This window comes from Megachile rotundata, chromosome 8 (assembly GCF_050947335.1).
Source record: "Megachile rotundata isolate GNS110a chromosome 8, iyMegRotu1, whole genome shotgun sequence".
In the NCBI taxonomy this organism is placed as follows: domain Eukaryota; kingdom Metazoa; phylum Arthropoda; class Insecta; order Hymenoptera; family Megachilidae; genus Megachile; species Megachile rotundata.
Window position 1 is genome coordinate 5,428,959 of NC_134990.1, and position 13,984 is coordinate 5,442,942.

At 31.6% G+C, this 13,984-nt stretch overlaps 1 protein-coding gene and 1 long non-coding RNA gene across 5 annotated transcripts in view; both read left to right on the plus strand.

Moving 5' to 3' along the window:
• The window catches only part of LOC100876912 (E3 ubiquitin-protein ligase Rnf220), a 341,536-nt gene that overhangs the window by 303,340 nt on the left and 24,212 nt on the right, over positions 1–13,984 (plus strand). The gene's annotated exons all lie outside the window — the stretch shown is intronic.
• Positions 8,584–9,302, plus strand: LOC143265059 (uncharacterized). Its single transcript, XR_013039173.1, has 2 exons — positions 8,584–8,822; positions 9,137–9,302. It is a non-coding gene; the product is annotated as an uncharacterized LOC143265059 (long non-coding RNA).

A 13,984-nucleotide genomic window follows, 5' to 3' on the forward strand; every position in this document is an offset into this window, starting at 1 on the left:
ATGTTTCGTTGGGCAACAACCTCGTTCGTCCTTTCTCTCGTCGGTCTTCTTCTGCTTCATTCTTATCTTCTTTATCTGGCAAAGTGACCACCTTGCGGCGAGAAACAGCGGGTCAACCGCGGCACCATAGAGAAAAAGATTCGGTGGAGCTTCTGTGGATTTACATTGGCAAATGGACGACGACTCGTTTTGGGCCAGTAAATCCTTGGATTCCTCCTGTCGTCCCCTTCTCCTGTTCTTTCTTCTTTTGTTCGCTGCCTCTCTTACGCTCCGTGTCCTTCGAATCCGGCCAAAAAGGAAACATTCGTGAGTTTCAGAACCTTCGGCGAAGAAAAAACATGTGTCTATTCTAATTTGTCCGGTAGAGAACGATTTTTGATCGGAAGGAATGATCACAAATTTATTAACACTATTTTTTTTTAAATAGTGGTTTATAGTCGCATCAGCTACCCAGGTTATTAGCGACTGTTGACCAGTTTACGGAGATAAGGTTATGGTCGGAAGTGGATGGTTTGACATAACTTTTTCATAGTTGGGCGAGGACTCCTATAGTTTTACAAAATTTTAGTAATGTATCTTGATACGCTGTAGATGTGGTTGCTTCAGTGAGGTTGTTCTTGATGTTTAACCTTCTTCTGGCATGGTTATATTTTCTGCATTCCAATATTGTGTGTCTGATGGTTATGGTTGTGTTGCATACATCGCACCTTCTGGGGGAACCGTTCTCGAGTATGTATGAGTGAGTCAATTTGTTGTGTTCGGTCCTAATTCGGGTTACTGCCACTTGATTTCTTCTATTGTGTTTAGGATTAGTTTTTAAATCGTAGAATTTATCGAATTGTTGATGGATTGAGCTGGCTTTGTATTTTCCCCATATAAAATTCCATGACTGTTTTAGCAGTGTGGCGATATAATTATTGATGTCCGCAGAGGTGTTTAATATCGGCTGGTTTTCTGTGACTGTAGTCGCTGCAATTTTTGGCTGAAGGTCGGCCATGGTGATTCCGTAGGTATCCATATGGAAAGGAACCTAATACTATGATTACAGTTTTGTTGCCTTTGGTTAGTTTATCATATTTTTTCTGAATTTCTAAGTGTATTTCAGTGGTGTATTTTATGTTTTGAGTTTTCCGGATGGTGGAGAGGGAATCAGAGAAAATAATGAACTTGGACTGAGGAGATCTGTTGATGAGGTTTAAGAGCTGATAGGATAGCGCACGTTTCGGCTGTATGGATACTATTGTAGAGGTGTAGACTATAACTGGACGTTTCTTCTTGGGTGAAAACAGCGGCTCCTATTCCATAGTTGTTTTTTGAACCGTCAGTGTGGATGTGAGTAAAATCAGGGTAATTAATGCACAGAGGGCATTAAATATTTGTTTGCATCTCTCTTTAGATAGGTTTTCTTTTCTGATTAACACTATTACTCCCTCTGTTTTCCAGCCAAATCACAATTTCTGTGCACTATTTTCCTACAAAAATCAATCATGTTGCTTTCGTTGATCTACTGAGCCATAGAGGATCGTAAAATTGGAAAGTGATGAAGAAGAACACGTGAGTGAGGTGTTGTAGTTGTAATATGGTTAAGTTACGCAAACTGTGTGATAGGTATTATACTATATTAATCTAGTACTTAAATTAGAACGTCAGACCAGAATAGTGAATAATTAAATAGGAATTTTGTTCATAATTCCACTTAATTTTAATATTTAAGCTAACCCAAAAGCTGGTACCTTTACATAGATCTTTATAATACTTGTTTTATATGATAAAGTTACAATGGTTTACTACTAAAAGTTGAGAATTGATTTATTATTTCTATGTGCCTTAAGGGACTGATTATTTATTATTTTTCGCTGACTGAATAAAAAACTGATTTCGTAATATTTTAATATGAATTTTTAGTATCCTTATGTGTTTGAATAAAAAATTAATTTTTTATTACTCTTATGCGCCTTAAATTCTGGTTTTATAATTTTTATAAAAAATATAAACATTCTAATTGTACAGTTGCTGTCTATTTTTACAAAAATTTGTCTCAGCAAACATCCGTCGAATTAATTTTTTCATTCGTAATTTTGTACATTTTATTTTTTACCATCTTTTCATTTAAAAAACTAAGACGACCAAGTACAATTATCTCAGTGTTGTCTCTATAGCAAGAAATGTTTGTATTTGAATTATTATAAAGAAAAATGATTTCAAAGCAGTTTTTAAATAATTGTAGATTAACAATACATTAAAAATGATTATGTAAGTAGTAAAATGTATACAACATAAGAAGTCATTATTATATGGTTGAGAGAGCAAAACTATGATCAAGTATCTTATCTTTCTTCTATTATATATGCATACACCGAAGACGGTATATGAACTTCCTGTTGAAAATGATTCTGTCAAGAATTCGCATAAATCTGTTCACCGGTGGGAAGACGTAATTGCTTTTGAAATTAACTCGTTAGCAGTGACGAGAGAAGTACTACATGTACGTAACTAGGTGTGTTCGGTATATCTGCAGCATTAGCTATTAGTAACCAATATTTTAGCTTGAAGTAACGGGTTTTCTTTAACAAGTGTGATTAGTAATTGACGAAATATTGAGAAGAATATCTCTTCTATTTTGCATCGTATTATGCGTGTTTAGCAGTTTTTCTGATTGATATAAAATATGTAGACACTCTGTGTACACAGTGAGACTATTGAACTTGATAATTTACAAATTACATTTTTAATTCGCAATTTTTTAATTTTAAGATTTAATATTTCTCTATTTCTGTATTTCTATATTTTTACATTTTTAAATTACAAAATTTTGTAATTACTAGATTTTTAAATTTTTAGAATTTCAATTTTTGAATTTCTAAATTCTCGAATTTTTGAATTTTTAGATGACTAATATCTACATTTTGAATTTTTGAATTTTTGCATTTCCTAAATTCTATTTTTTAAAATTTAGCGATTTAGAAATTTCCATATTAATAATTTCTAAATTAATAAATTACAAAATTTAATGGTCAACAAATGTAAAAATTTATAATTTAAAAATACTAGACTTGAAATAGGTGGAAACATGAAAAATTTGAAAGCTTGAATTTTTTGTACATTTACAAAAATTTTGTAAATTTAAAAGATTAGGAATTTCACAATTTCTAAATTTCTAAACACTTAAATTATTAAACTTGAATGTTTATTAATTGGATTTGTTCCAATTGTAAAATATGGAAATCTGATGGCTTTAGATTTTTATATCTTTAAATTTGAAAATTTAGAAATCTGTTATCTATAAATTTCCAAATCTCAAAATTTGCAAATTTCGACGTTGAAGAGTTTAAAATTCTTATGTTTCCAAGTTCGTAAGTTTCTAAATTAAAATTCCCAAATTAAATAATTTCTAAAATTCTAAATCTTCAAACTAGCAAACTTGCAAATGAATTTATACTTTTTAGATTACAAAATTTGAAAGACAAAAAGAATATAAATTTCTTTGTTTAAAAATTTTACTATTTTATATCTCTATATTAATATATTTCTGAATTTTCTTAGAAACTCCTTCGGGTTTGTATCTTCGCATACATCGAGTAGTTCTGACCTTGACCGAACTTTGCCGAACATAAAAAAGTAGCGGGCGATGAAAACGTTCGAACGACCGAACGCAAACAGTATTGGTGGGACACTAATGCAAGAATAAAACATTTATTTTTCTTTGTTAGGGCCTTAAACACTATTAGAAAATAAATATACATTATTGAAGACCAGAAAATAGAAAATATTCGTCTATTAGTGCTTAGCAATGTTTTTAAATTTATCGAAATGCAAACCCTTAGGTATCTTGCAATAACAAAAAATGGACTTGCCCCACTTTCAGAAATAAGGGCTTATATAATAACATATTCAGTAATATGTCATTATATAACATAATAAATAATATGTCATTATACATTATAATAATAATATAATATAGTAAGTACTATAAGAATGGCTTAAAATAACCCACAAAATTAATTCAGGAACTTTTAGAAAACGCAATTATCTATTTATGATTAATCAAAGCTGCGGTATTTTTTCACTTTAAACAAAATCTTAACATGTTTGGGCCTATCACAATTTTCACCGTTTGCAAATTACAAATGTTGCAAGTACCTTCACACAAGCCTTCAAACAGATCTTCAAAAGACTGACTATATTATACTATAATATAATATATTATTACATTATAATAACGAAAATATTTATTTCTCATATAAATGCCTCATCCTACATTAAAGTTGTTTATAATGTCCTTGACAAGAAACATGAAGGTGAACGAAATCGGTGAGCAACCTGCGAGTAGTTTGCGATCGACGTTCGATGTCGAAACATTAGAAAAGTTAAATTACGAGGCAATCGGCACCGCTGGAACATGCAACAGTACTTCGGTCTAGAGGAGCGGTTAAATCGTGAAGAGAGCCACTTATATAAAGCGTAGCGATGATATATAAGGGATTTGTCTCTGTGGCAGCGTCATACGTCACGTCGCAAATATTAACTCTGATACAGGCCATTCATTCACTTAATTACAAACAGCCGTGATTTAAGGGACGCCGTGCGGCAGGGGGTCCAAGTAGCGGCCACGTTTCAGTAGGTGTCCGAGGTGTAGCTGATATGGTGTAGCTTTCTTTACGATCCCTCATTTACACAACAGGACCTGGAGCCACTTGGCCAAACTTATTCTCTTGTTCTCTCCCCGACCCCTCTCTGCCCGCACCCTTCACCCTTCTCTCTATATCTTTCTCTGCTTCTGTACCTCTCGATTCCTTTATTTCCGTTTTATTTTCCAAATCGTGCTCCGTGCACGATGCAACTTCTTGGACGTGAAATTTCAGGAACTTCGTGATAATTAATGTATTCAGATTTTCAGGATAAGGAATATTCTTTCGGCGGTTTGAGTGTATTCGGACACGAACTACGCAAGATCGCATGGTTTTTATTTTCATATATTGGGCTTTGGAATTTGGGAATAGGTTTCGTACTTGGAGTTTGGTATTTGGGATTTGGGAGTTGGAATTTTTTGGTCTAGAAATTTGGGATTTATTTTGATCTTTGTACTTGGAAGTTTCAGATTGGGGATTTTGTTGATATTTTGGGATTTGAGGATTTTTAGGTATTTTTAGATTCTGGATTATTTGAAAATTTCAACTATTTTAAAAATTTTGTAAGTCTAAGAATGTTAAGAATACTTAACATTTTATGAATTTTGGGAATTTTAAACAATTTAAAAGTGTGAGGAATCTGAAGAATTTGAAGAATTTTAAGACTTTTAGGAATTTTTGGAAATTTTAGGAATTTTAGGAATTTTAGGAATTGTAAGTATTGTAAGAATTGTAAGAATTTTAAGAATTTTAAGAATTTTGAGAATTTTAAGAATTTTAAGAATTTTAAGAATTTTAAGAATTTTAAGAATTTTAAGAATTTTAAGAATTTTAAGAATTTTAAGAATTTTAAGTATTTTAGGAGTGTTAAACATTTAAGGAAATTGTAAGAACTCAAAAATATGAAGACTACGAAATGTGACGAATTTGCTGTTAGAGGATTTAATAGTTTCAAAATTTTGAAATTGGATCTATAAGAGAGTTTTACGATTTGGGGATGCGAGGATTTGAAAAATTGGAAATTTGATATTTAGGAATTTGGGAATACAAAATTATAAATAAATAATTGAGAATAGAGTACTGGTAATTGGAAATTGAAATGTGGTATTTGAAAATTCAGGGACTTGGATATTTTGGAATGTGGGGATTTGAAGAGTTTAAAAATTTCATAGCTTCAAAATTAAAAATTTTTATATTTAGAAATTTGAGAGTTCCTAAATCCCTAGATTTAGGGATTTAAAGATATGAAGATTCGAAAATTTTGAAACACAGTAATTTGCGAATTTGACATGGAAATTAGGAAATCTTGAAAATTCAAAACTGAAAAATGTAAAATTTGAAATACTAAAATTTGTGAATTTTGCAAATTTAGAAACCTAACAATTCTAGAATTACTAAATTTGTGTATTTGAACACATAAAATGGTTTGGAATTAATTAAAATCTGTGATGTTAAACACAGAAAATGAAAGAAAAAGTAGAAACCCAATAATTTAACAAAACTCATGACATGTACTAGTCATTAATTATTTCCGTCCCAAATACTAAACATTAATTTATTTTCATCATTTAATAAAAGAAATCAAGCTGGTAATATTTTGTGGAATGAAAATATTTTATTTGTAATAAATTCGTTTAATTAATTACACTGTGCTTTTTCTCCTGAATTCATTTTTACACATAAAACTTTTCACTGACAACTTCTAATAAAGTATCCGGTTTAAAGGCTTTTACTGCTGCACAAATATCTCTTTGCGTGTAATTTTTTTATTTTTCTTCTTTGGCATTTGTAAGAATTTATGCGACTTTATAATGTAAAAAAATGATTAAAAATATATTATAAAATTTTAGGTTATGTTCATATTTTGACAAGTTGAGAAATGAGCAGAATTATATTTTTTTATATTTATTAACATAAATGTATAAAATGCAAAACCCACTTTAATACAATAAATATTATCAATGTAATAAAATCACGGCTGACTCGTTTACTCATTCGCTCCCACGTATGAGAAATAAGGTGAAGTGGGATAAGTGCAGACTGGGTTTTGTAAAGTTGGTATTAAGCGTAAGTATTTTTAGTCTGCTATGTAAATTCTTAACGCTGTCGATATCGAACGCGTTGCACAATTATTACTATTTAATTAATATTGACTAGGACCTTAATTTTCCTTGTATATTTTGATTTTGATAGGAAATTGTTTAAAATGTCAACTACTCTGCACTTTCCCCGAAAATGGGGTAAGAGCGTAACTTGAAGTTAAATACTTTGAAACTTTATTTCATGTACAATGGGGCAAGAGCAGCATTATTAACAAATCTGCTATAAAATGCTTTTTACTGCGTTATGCAAATACTCTATATTGTAAACAAGTACTCTTAGCTGAAATATAAAGGGGGATATAGTGAAACAAAACAAGGAAACAAACATACTAAATGGAGAAATTTCGCTCATCTTGTAATCAAAGTAGCCTGTATACGCACTTGCCCCGTTTACGAACTTACCCTACTTCAGCTTATAATTAATAATAATATGTATCAATTTTTTGTTCTTTCTTTTGTTAAACTAAAAGGATGTTATTATATTCTTAAGATACTCTTTTGTTAAATTAAAAGAATCATTCGATATTCTCAAATTATTTCTTCTGTTACTTTTTAATCGATAAATAGATTTCATACAGCATTATTATAGTGAAACAAAACAAGGAAACAAACATACTAAATGAAGAAATTTCGCTCATATTGTAATAAAAATAGCCTGTATACGCTCTTGCCCCGTTTACGAACTTGCCCCACATCACCTTAATTTTTATTAGTTCAAACGTTCAGAATAGTTATCAATATTATTAACAAAATTCCCAGTTAATTAATTACCAAAGCTCGTTCACACACTAGTACATTTATCTTATTTACAGAAGTAGCGTAAAAGGTTCGACGTGAAAGCAGCAGGAAATAATAGGAACCGAGCTGATTCGATTTGAAGAACGCAGTAGAAGGTAGCGAGTAGTTGTTAGCGGTCGTGTAAGAAGTCAGAAGCGAAAGACAGGATGTAACAGGAAGAGGAAGGACCGACAGAAGAAAGGAATGTCTATATGAAGGGACGAGGGGATGCGAACGCGGTGGCGCGTGATCCTGCACATCGGCCAAAGGAAAGATTACCATCCGGCCGCTTTTTCCCAAAACTGCGTGCCTTCCTCTCTTTGTTGCCCCCTTCTTTCGCTTCTGTCGCTACGGACCAGCAAAATTCTTTGATATTAAGCGTGTGCGAACACCCGAGGGGTTGCAAATCGGACAATCCGCGTAGAGCCCTCGAACGAGCAACGAAAACAATGCTCCTCGAAAGACTCGGACCAGCTTGACCTTGGATGCTCTTCCGTTTCAACAATTTTATCGAGTCTTGTCGAGAAAAATAAATACAGGACAACTGTGCTCGGTTCTAAAATTAGATTAAAAAATTTGAAGGGGGTGGAAAGTACCTTTAAATCAAATTTGACTTCTAATATGTCGGATAACTTGTTGAAAAAACAATGTACGCTTCAACTTTGTGCCTCTATTGCGAGGAATTATAAAGCATCGAAATTTCGGAAGACGTGTTCGAATCGAATCTTGATGTTCTTGAAACTTGAATCCGAAACTGTATAAAGTTTTGAAACTCTCAAAACTTGGAATCTTGATCAATTATACAATTAATTTGTAATTAATTTTTGTTGAACATATACGTCAAAAAAGAACGACTTTATGTCCTCGATAGATCGTATACGTGTCAATCGGAACGATTCGGCAATCTTCGATAATTTACGGCGCACGAATCAGCTGCCGGTCCGCGACGGTTGACACGTGGCAATTATTATAGAATAGATTTGGAAGACGAAAAGTAAGGACATATAGTGTAAATAAGTAACACAGGGAAGACGCGTGGTTAATAATTTATTAAATTAAAGAAGAAAGTTGTAGGTTTCATTTGGAAATTACAATACTTCTAAAATATCAGTGAAATTGTTGAAGTTTTATGCGTCAATGCTAAAATAAGAATTGTATTGACTTTATTGAGTATTTCTTAGAAACTGAACTAGAACTTATAAGGTATTACTAAAATTTGCCGGAGCTAAATTGTATATTCGACTAAAAATAAATAATTTCAAGCTAAGGTGAACTTGCACCTCTTTCGAAATAAACAGTTTAAAAAAAATCAAAGGTAATCTTCTGATACGTCTGATTGTAAAAAAATACAATGTGTGTTTCGACTTTGTATTTTAACTGCGAGGAATAATAAACCATAAAAATTTGAGGATGTGCGAATTTGGAACCAGAAATTTGGAAGTTTAAAAACTTCAGTATCGTCTGTGTTTTAAGACACATGCTAATGTTTGAGTTTAAAATTGCATAAATATAGAAGTACATGAAATTAAGAAGTGGCGGCATAATGTGGTTCAAATATGTTAGGTTAGGACCGTATGAGGTGTATGTTGTAGATTCGAAAATATTTTTCACGGTATTGTTTTATTGCAGTGGAGCTGCACCTGCTACCCCGGATCGAATGCGTTAAGCACTATCATGTTGAATTCTGTGAAGATTATTAGTGACCAGCACCATAAATTTAATCTGTATATTTTTCGTACTATAAAGTAAATAAAAGTGAATGCCACTGGTATCACGGTATGGCAATACTCATAAACTTTCGTCGCCATAACTGTATACGTAAATGAATATTAACACCAGGACTGATTCTAATAGATTTGTAAAATTTATGTGTGTATTTACACAATTTATAAATATCTAAATTTTCAAATTTCAAATTTACAGATTTACAAACTTTTACATTTCTACATTTTTTAGTTCTCAAATTCCCATTTCAAAATGTTCTAAATTATGAAATTTTTTAATTTTTAAATTCTTAAATTTATGAATCCCTAAATAAAGAAATTTTTTAATTTCTAAATCCTTAAATTTTCAAATTCTTAAATTATGTTATTCTTAAATTTATGAATCCTTAAATTATACAATTCTTACATGTCTAAATCTTTAAATCATGAAATCTCTATATTATACAATTTTTAAATTTCCAAATTGTTGAAATACAAAATTTTCAAAATTGTAAATTTTCACTATTTTATTCTCAATTTATAAAAGCATAATTTTCTGTATTATTAAGCTCCCAAAATTTTCAATTAACAATCTTCTAAATATCTAAAATTGTATATTTTCAAATGTCCAAATTTTCAATTCTAACATGTCTGGATCCATAACATCCCAAACTTTAAAATCACAAAAAATTAAAAAGTCCAAATTTCTGAATTCCCTAATTATTTCAAATTACCAAATTTGTTTATTTCTAATTAAGTTTCTAAATTGATAAAAGTTCAAATTACCTAAATCTAAAATACTAATAATCATACTATTAATCTGAACATATTGTCAATCCAAAACTTTATTTCAATTCAGTTAACCTTAACGAATTTTTATTCTTGTACCTCATAAAAACATAATCCTTCCTTATTTTGTTTCACTTTTTTGACGTACATACTCGTCATTGTCCAATTTTAATTACACACCACATGAGAGATTTTTAAAACTAAATTCTATACTTTATTGTTTAATCGGTATTTGATACGATGCTTGCACCATAGCTACGAGCTTCACCATAGTTGAAGGGTGCGCCATAAGTTTGGCCGTTAAGGGTATAAGACATAAGGGTTGGAGGATGTTCCCTATTGCTTCAGCAATGCATGCACCGTCTTCGTAAGTACACTTCCTGAAAGGATCTTATCTAAGGACAAGCACCCTTTCATGCATACCGAATTTTCCCAATCTCCCACAGTGTATCCCACTCACAATATATCCCACCTCTTGCCTATTTTTTATAATAAAAAATATCAGAGAAATTCTATTCAAAGAGACAAATATTATGATGGTTAAGAAATTTTTCTGGAGGTCATTTTTTTAAAGATGTCGAAGACATCTTAGTTTTTTTAACTGAACATGTTACCATCATCACAAGATAATAACTGGTATCAAAATGAATTCTTATATTACTATGACCTTCACAAAGTACAAAAAATTCATAAAAAATAGGCCACTGATGGACAGAGTGAAATAACTGATAGAAAGTTTGACAGAGGAAATTTTATTGTGACAAACATCATGTGTACATCTGTTGCCTAGTTTGTTTAAATTTTTGTTCACGTGAGAGTCAGTACTGATTGATGGATTCGTTTGGACCTCAGCTATATAATAAAACAAATATACAACTGTATGTTGTATTAAGTTTAAATAGTGTTTTTGAGTATTTTCAAAAAATAATTCAGTGAACTAATGTTTAGTACAGTAATTGAAAACCTATTATATTATTCATTTGAGGAAATTATGTAAGCTTTGTATTTTGAGTTTTATATAAAAAATTTTACAATAGGTGATTATTGAAAATTACAAGGGGTTATAATCTCTGTAAACAGATTATTAATTAATCAACAGGTTATTTGTGGTAATATTATAATTATAAAAATTATAGTATATTTTGTTAATGAAATTGACACTTTATTAATAATTATTCTTTTTTTTTCTTTATTTATGATTTACGATTCATGATTTACTTATAATTCATTTATGTAAAAGTTTAAAGAGACGAACCAGTAATCAACATTGTAAACAAAAATCTTTATATGTTAATAAAAAAGAACGTTTTATGAATGACCATATTCATACAAAATGTCTGATAATAAGATTTACCTGATTCTTTGTTCACTATAATACAAAAGCTAAAATGTTCCATCTCTTTGTGCTGATTGTATTTGAAAAGGTTTAACGCTTCGGGTAGAGTTAATTAACTCAAACTTTGCTGAATATTTGAACGTATGACGTCGTTTAGTTTTACGGCTGTACACGCGATACCTTTGAAACGATAAATGTTCCATCCAATATCATTTCCGTTCCTTGTTCCATGCCGTAATTCCACCCCTGTCCTCTCAACGTATGTATTTTTTTACCCCAGTAGTTTCATCTCTCTTCAAGCTTTACAAATTTAGCTTCCGTTCATTTCTCTCGAGCTCCAATCCAGTAAAGTATTTCACGTTCGTGTGACACGCGTTGTTGAGCGAAGAAATTCGCACATAAATTCGAGGCGCGCAGAAAGAAGACATACGTCGCGAGAAAAGTTGAGGGTCTCCTAATTCGCTTTTACAACTTCTAGTGGGTCTCGTTGTACATCAAACCCACGCAATTCCTACGATTGAACACGCTATGAGACAGAACTTTACGATCCGAAGTATTCAAACAGCAATATATTCGCAGCTAAAATATGTATTAGGTTGCATATTAAATGAACGATTGAGTTAGATATATCGGAAGTAGACGAATTCGAATCGAACTTTACAATTTTCGAAACTCGAATCCGAAGCTTTATAGAGTTTTGAAACTTTTGAAACTTGAAATGACGAGTAAATATAAAATTAATTTTATATTAATGTTAATTGATTTTTGTTGAACGTCAAGAAAGAACGATTGCCTTCGATTGATCGCGTACGAATTCATCGGAACGATTCGGCAATCTTCGGTAATTTACGACGCACGAGTTGGAAAGTTAAATTATTAAGTACTGCGTAGTACAGCAGTACTTGTGGGGGTGTCTTCTCGAAGATTTCCCCTCGATAAAAAAAAAAAAAAGTACAGCAGTACTTATTGAGATTGCAGATGGTGTCCGTGTGTCTGTGTATTCGCACCATAACTTCCCAACGGTTTCGAATTTTTGAATTATGCTTTTTGCAATGAATTACTTATCATTAGGACTCAACACCTATTGATTTTCAGAGCAATCGGTTGACGTTTACCGTTAGAAACCGTTACCACTTTGAAATCTATATAATAACATGTACCGTGTAGCACATCATTCTCAACTCCACTAATGCTTGCCAAATCTTTGGATCATAAGAAAGCAAATAAATATATCTTTAATGTCAAAACGCAGTACTTATTTGTGATTCTTACTAGAACTCGTTTATTTATGGGCAAGGCCTTTTATACAAAAGAAATATGATATAAGAAAGAAGATTTAACGTATTGTACTGTTTTATAGACACGAATTAAAGTTTAAATAAACAATGTGATGAAAAGACGACATACAATGTAACATTTTTTTTTAATAAAATAAAACACAATTCATATTTAATTTAAACATGAACGTTAAAGAAGAATAACTGCGTGTCTTCGACAGGACGTGTTAATCGGAATGATTCGGCAATCTTCGATAGTTTACGGCGCGCGAGTCGGTTGCCGGTCCGTGACGGTTGACACGTGGCGATTAGAATAGATCCGGAAGACGAAAAGTAAAGACATAGTGTAAATAAATAAAATAAAGATGTGTAGTTAATAATTTATGAAATTAAAGAAGAGAATCGTAGATTTCATTTGGAAAGTGCAACAATTCTTAACTGTGACATAACATAACAGTGAAATTGTTAAGTGAAATTGTTATCGAAGTTTTGTGCGTTGAAACTAAAACAAGAACTGTATCGACATTATTGAGTGTTTATTAGAAACTGAACTAGAACTTCTGTTACTAAAATTCGTCGGAGCTAAATTTATTTTCCCAACAAATTTCTTAGAAATAAAAATATGTTTTTTGTCTATCGTTATCGTTACGTTCATTTTTTTCTAAATTGGCCCTGCCCGACTTTCAAAATAAACTCATGTTTTATGCTTCATCGGCTACGAACCGCAGAGCTCGCGTTTCATTCGATTTGTATGGAGATAATTAAGTGGTCGATTAAGATCGAAGATCGTTCAAACGGCAGGTGCGTTTTCGTCGATGCGAGATGAAATGCGCCAATAATAATCGGCTTAGTGCAATTGCCATTCTTACTACTTCGTGAACTGCTGGGCCATTACGTTCTACGAGAACGGCCAAAAAGCTATTTCAATATTTCATCGACGAGATGAACATCGCTCTACTCGTACTACTCTCTTCTTTTTGCTTGTTCATTCGTTCGCAGCCTGCTGTTATGTTGTCTTTCTTATTCGTTCGTGAGAATGTGCATCGATAACGATTATTATTACTCCATTCGTTTTCTCGTATTATGATATCAGGGTTTAGTGTGGCACCATATTCCTCACTCGCTTTGTGTTAACTGTTTCTAACGGATAACATTTTGTTTCTCATTTTTCTTGATAATTTTGTAGTATGTTCTTCATAAGTTTGTAGCAGATTTTTTATGAAATATTTTTTAGGAAGCTTTTGTTCTTTTAAATAGTAAAGTGTGAAAGTTCCTATGGATGTTGGGCTAATGACCATGGCAGTCGATGCCCATAACATTAATCATCATCATCATCCTATGGATGTGATTGCTATTAAAGTTTTGAAATTTT